This window comes from Canis lupus, chromosome 24 (assembly GCF_011100685.1).
Source record: "Canis lupus familiaris isolate Mischka breed German Shepherd chromosome 24, alternate assembly UU_Cfam_GSD_1.0, whole genome shotgun sequence".
Classification (NCBI taxonomy): domain Eukaryota; kingdom Metazoa; phylum Chordata; class Mammalia; order Carnivora; family Canidae; genus Canis; species Canis lupus.
This window is the reverse complement of record NC_049245.1, coordinates 37,325,181-37,331,328: the sequence shown is the minus strand read 5'-3', so window position 1 is coordinate 37,331,328 and position 6,148 is coordinate 37,325,181. Positions and strand designations below refer to the sequence as shown.

The 6,148-nt window shown below is 51.2% G+C and overlaps 1 long non-coding RNA gene across 3 annotated transcripts; it reads left to right on the top strand.

Moving 5' to 3' along the window:
* The first annotated feature begins 819 nt into the window (after nt 1-819).
* On the top strand, nt 820-5,844 carry LOC119865561. Of its 3 annotated transcripts, XR_005377404.1 has the most exons (3): nt 820-952; nt 2,151-2,813; nt 4,086-5,844. It is a non-coding gene; the product is annotated as an uncharacterized LOC119865561 (long non-coding RNA). The 3 variants fall into 3 exon arrangements; XR_005377403.1 differs by having other exon boundaries at nt 834-2,813; nt 5,227-5,844; XR_005377402.1 differs by having other exon boundaries at nt 834-2,813.
* The last annotated feature ends 304 nt before the right edge of the window (nt 5,845-6,148 follow it).

Below are 6,148 nucleotides of genomic sequence, written 5' to 3'. Positions count from 1 at the left end.
TGTCAGCTCCATGAGGACACACACTTTCCTCTGTTTATCAGCTGTGTCCCCAAGCCTGGAACAGTGCCCGGCGCCGTTGGGGTGGGCCTCATCACACAGAGTCCCACGCTTGGAAGTTCCCATGTTTGGTTTCATGCCGGTGCCATCTTATGCCAGAAACTCTTATTTTGAACAAGGGGCACTGTATTTCGTTTTGCTCCCAAATCCTATCATCAGTCATCTACATGGTTGACACTCAGGATGTATTTTTGAATGAATGAGCAAATAAATGCCATTTGTGGCACCTTTTCTCATTTTACACTGAAGGTCGTGGATTCCAAGTCTCCTTTCACAGATGAAGAGACTAAGGTCCATGGAAGTGAACAGACTCACCCCCAAATCACCCAGAATTCGAACCAAGGCCTGTTAGGCCCCGAAGCCCTGGTGCCCGTGGCCTCCTCAGGTGCAGCCAAGGGACCTCTCGGGGCCAGGTGGAGCCACGGCCCCACAGAAGTGGATCTCAGGGCAGCAAGGTCAGAGAGCTATCTCTGCCCGCCCCACCGGAGCCACTCTGCTGCCCTTTCTTCAGCTGGGGAAACTGAGGCCCGGCTCGGAGGAGGAGCCGCCAGCTTGGCAAGGGTGCCTGCCCGGGAGGCGGCCTGGCCGGGTGCCCGGTCAGGGGGCGGGGGCCTCTGTGAATGGCTCCTCAGTCCCCGCCGACCACAAGCGGGTTGGGTGAAAGGCGGCTGCTCCCCGCCCGCTTCCCCGCCAACGTGGGCCCAAACAATGGGCCTTTGTGCCTGACGTGGGCGGGTTGTCAAGGTGCGCGGCCCTGGCCCCGAGCCCTGGCCTCAGCCTCCATGCAGGCAAGGGGGCCGGGCCGGGGGGTCTGCGGGGGCCGGGAAACCCAGCCGACCAGGGAGCGAGGCCTACCTGAGACACTCACAGCAAAGGAAACCGAGGCACGGAGCAGGTACCCCAGGCACCCAGGGCCACCCAGCACAGGTCAGGAACTGAGACGCCAGCCTCCCTCTCACGGTGGCCTGAGTGTCCCCACCCTGCAGCAAGAGGCTTGGACATCGCTGCTGCTAAGACCTTCCCTCGGGGGGGGTGGTCAGCAGAGCCCCAATGACCTTTCTCGCTCTCTCTCTTCTTACCGCCCTCATGTCCCCTCTCCAAAGGGGCTCAGCCAGAAGGACCCCCACCCACCCTGTCTCCAGGAGGTCCCCCAAGATTGCATCCATAGCAATGCTAGGAAAATGCCCCCTCACAAGGCCCCACTTACCCACTCTAGAGCTCTCTCCCCTTTCTAGATCATAGGCCCAGCAGGACCCTCCTGGTCAGGCAGGTCTTGCCACGAGCCCCAGATCAGGAGACCATCGAGCTCTGGGAGGGGCTGGGCTCACCCATGTCACCCACCTGGGACACAGCCGTGGTATGTAGTGAGACCTCACAGATTTCCAATGACCTCCCCCCCCCAACTGGAAGAGAGAGGCTCTTGGCCAGGCCGTGCCCTGCTGGCACCCACCTTCTGAGAGAAAGAAAGATAAGGCAGTGAAAACAGTAATGATAACGCATAGCTGTCCGCTATTGAGCGTGTAATAACTGCTTTACGTACAGGATCTCATTTCATTGTCAGAAATCCACCAGGAGGCAGGTAGTATTGTTATCACCATTTTACGGATAGGGCTCAGAGGAGGCAAGGAGCCTAAAGTCAGCCAGCTAATAAACGGATTCAAACCCTGCCACGTCCACGACCAACCGTCTCTATTCCCTTAACCCCCACACCCATCCTGCCAGACCAGGTGAATGATCCCAAAGTACAGACCAGAAAACCGAGATTGTGATGAGGTCACCCATCCAGAAAGTGGGAAGAGGGATTCAACCCTGGGCTTCTAGCCCCCAGAGTCCCAGTCTCATTTCCTTCCTTCCCTCACCCCCACCACAATCAAGTTCCCTAAATGTCCTTCAACTCCATCTGTACCAGCAGCCCCTCGACCTCACCTCCCATCAGGACAGATGCAATAGCTCCCCCACACCCATTCTCACTGGCTGGACCCAACACATATCAGATGATCATGAAAATCCAGAAAGAGAATCCCTGGGGGAATAAGCTAACTATCCATGCACAGGAGCTAGGAGGAGAGCACTGCAGTTTGTTTACACGACAGACCCTCCGCTGAGAACAAATCGATGCATTCGAGCTGCTATACCACCGGGCGCAGATCTCCAGAACAGAACTTTGAGTGGAAAAAAAGGCGAATTGCAGAAGTGAATGTACAAGTGACGCCATCTGTACAATCACACCCACCACCGAAGCAGGGCCCCCGAACCTCAGGGAAGTGTGTGTGTGTGTGTGTGTGTGTGTGTGTGTGTGTAAAAGTATAAAGATGTGGCACAACCACTTTGGGAAACTGGCCACAGCTATCAAAACTAAATATGCACATATCCCATCATCTTGCAATTCCCTTCTTGAACACAAACTAACAGAAATGTGTTCTTATGCCCATGAGAGACGCGCACGAGAAGGTTCACAGCAACACTATTCAAAATGCTGGTAACTGGAAGGCATGTCCCTCTCCATAGACAGTAGGGTGACTAAACGAACTGTGGTCTGTGTAAAGAGCGGACTACGACATAGTCGGGGAAAGGAAACGAACCCCTGACGCAAAACACGGAGCCCTCTCATTGGCACAATATTGAGTGAAAGTGCCAGATACCGAACAGGACATATGGATGATTCCACGTATCTGAAGTTCAAGAACAGCAAGACCCAGTGCTAGAATCGGTCAATGACGGGATGCAGGTGGTGATCCCATGAGCTATCAAACTGTGTAAGTAAGATCCGTGCACTTGGTGGACGCGCACTTTATACCTCCCGCGAACAAACAACAGAAGGACAAAGACGTGCCTGGGATCCTGAACACCAAATCCGGGGGGGGCAGCAACTTTTAGGAGAGAGACAGCAGGGGAGGGGTTTCTGGGGTTGTTGCCTATTCTGGGGTGTTTTCTTCTTAAGCTGAATGATGGCTGCGCAGAAGCTTATCTTATTCTCCTTTAAACTTTTTTGAATGTCTAAAATATTTCATTGAAAACCAAACCAAAAACAAAAACCATTTCCGTGGCTTCTCCTGCTCTAGAACGTATGATGGCTCCCCGCTGCCTGCGAGCTAAGGCCCACCCTCCTTTTGCATGCCATTCAAGGTCTCATCCTGGGCCTCAACCTGTCTTTCCAGCCTCGTCTCTCACCCCTCCCCACCAGCCAAGCTGGTCTCCTCACTCTTCCCCTAACACGCCTTAAACATTCCCATCTCCACGCCTTTCCTCCCACCTGGAATGCCCTCCCCATTCCTGTCTACTTGCTCTGTGCCAGGCATTATGCCGAGTGCTTTAGGCTATTAACTCCTGAAATCAGGGTCTGAGCCATGGGGAGACTGGAGCATTGCTTTTGGCCCTAAACAATCTCCATTGTCACCCCCCAAAAGCTGCTCCAAGTAATACAAGTGCAAAGAGTGGTCCTGCTGTGCCCAGTTTCAAGACAAATCCTCACAAACCCCAATCATTCCCTAATACAGAGAGACTCTGGCCCACTACTGGATTTAACCATTTTACATTTTTACATAAGGGGAAGAGAGGCTAAGAGAGGGCAAGTGACTTGTTTAAAACACTTGGCAAAGACGGTCTTGCTTCTGAGATCTTTTCCTCCTCTGAAAGCTTCCAATCATGACTGGACCCCAAGCCTTTGCCTTGCTGTTCCCTCTTCTGGAATGCCCTTCTCCCAGAACTTTCTATGCCCAAATCCTTTTCATCATTCTGTTCCCTGAATTCAGGTCAGAGCAGCCTTCCCAGACCCCTACCCCAGGGCAAAGTAACTCCACCCCTATCTTTCTCTATTATATAACCATATTTTATGTTAGCCAGATAACTTAGCACTATCTAAAATTGTTCTGCATATTGGTTCACTCACTTCTATATCTTCCATATGCATACCTTTATGACCTAAGTGCCACGAAGCAGGGCTTTTGTCTGTCTTGTACACGGTTGCATCCCAGGGCCTGACGCAGCAGGTGCTCAATAAATCGCTAATTGACTCTGCCGTTACCCAGGGTCCCGCAGCGAGGACATGACAGAGATGAAGGGACTCTGTGGCCAGCTGGGGCCAGCATCTCTGCTCTCCAGGCCCAAGGCTCCACTGGGTCCAAAGAAATTGGAAAGAGAGGCAACCACAGGGCAAGCTGTCCATCCTGGCAGGCCCTCACCACAGCCACCGTGCACAGGATGAAAGGGTCCCACACCTCGCTGAAAAAGTACATTTTTCGCTGTTAATATTTCTGAGCTGGTGTAATGGTATGGCTTTGCCCCCATGGTACTGTTAATTTTTAGCTTGCATTTTCCTCTTTGTATTCTAGTTTCATTTTTCCAGGCTTGTGGCATTTCACAGACACTTTAAAGCTCATATGGCCGCATAAGAGAGAGAAAAACAGAGAGTCAGAGACCACAAGAGACAGGGAGACAGAGTCCAAAACAGAAGGAGAGACAGATGGGGACAGGGGGACAGAGAGACGGGGGAGTGGTGATGGCGGAGACGGAGGGATCTGACTCCTACATCTTACCTAACGTGCACCCCTCTGGAAGAATGACTTTAGCATTTAGTGAGCACTTACTATACTGAACACCCCGTGTGAGGGAGCACCTATGATTCTCACAAGCTCCCCATAAGGTGAGTGCTATTCTCGTTCTTATTTAAAGACAAGGACACTGAGGCAGAGAGGTCACCCGGCTCGGCCCCAGTCATATAGTCAGTGGGTGGGGAAGCCAGGTTTGGCCCCAGATCTGCCCCAGAGCCAAGGCTAACCCATTTCCTTCCAGAACAGGTCTTGGGGTCTCTGGGTTTGTTTTTGGGCAAGTCTCAAAATTACCTGTGCCAGCCAAACAGAGGTCCTGACCCAACAGGGCTGGGATGAGGCCCGAGACACTGCACTTCTAACAGCCCCTCAGGTTGGCCCCAAGTTGAAGATCCTAGATCACACTCCACTAACAGAGTTTAGCGGAGTCTGTTCCTATGAGGATCCCACCGGCAGCCACTCCAACCATCACCATACCCACAGGCCGGCCCCTTTTGGTTTAAATTTCTCAACACTTCTGTGGGTCTGTCCCCAGATTCCCAGGAATCCCTCCCCACCAAGCAGCCTTCTCCTGCACACAAAGACAGCTGCACAAAGATGTTCACTGTGGCATTGTTTACAGGAAAGACAAATCGGAACCACCTAAATGTCCACCAAGAGAGGACAGTGACATACCCTGCGATCCATGTAGCCATGACTAATGATGGCAGAGCAAAGCTCAAAATACACATGACATCTGATCCAGCAGTTCCACTTCTAGGAATATATGCTACGGACTTGCACATGGACACAAAGACATTTGCACAAGGCTAACTGTTGCAATTTCTAGTGGCGAAAGCCGGCAAGCACCTTGATGGCCAACAATGAGAACTGGGTCATTAAATCCTGATCCACTTCCCCAAGGGACGACTTCTAAAGAAAAGAAGGGCATTCCTTATGCCCTGACGTGGACCATCGCCAAGATCTACTGTGAAGTGAAAAAACAAGGCACATAAACAGAGTGTACCGTCTTCTACTATCTGTAGGAATGGAAAAAAAGAAAGAAAATCTATGCTTCTGTTTGTCTATGCATAGAACCCTTCTGGAAAGCCAAACAAAACGTCCTACGAGGAACTGAGCAAAGGGAGGCAGGAGGAAGACAGACTTTTAACTGTATGCTTCTTGTACCTGTGTATTTGGTGCCAGGTGAAGGTGTTATCTGCGGACAAATAGTAATAGAAGTTAAAAATTTGTTAAATGACGGAAGAGCCCTACATTTTTGAATGTGGGAAAATGCTTAGGATAAACTATTGAGGGGAAAAGGAGGTGTCCCAATTTATGTACTATAATATCCACATATTTCCATGCATTAAGGCAGGTATAGAGAAAAATGTCCAGGGAGACTGTCACCAAATCGTTAACATCCAAAGTCGCTGTTATTTATAGGCTACATGAGTTCATTCATGGAGTTCTCAAGACAGTGGGGGGAGGTGGATAGACTGGTGCTATCCTCATATCACAGATGGGGAAACTGAGTCCCAAGAAGTGAAGTCTTCTGCCCAAGG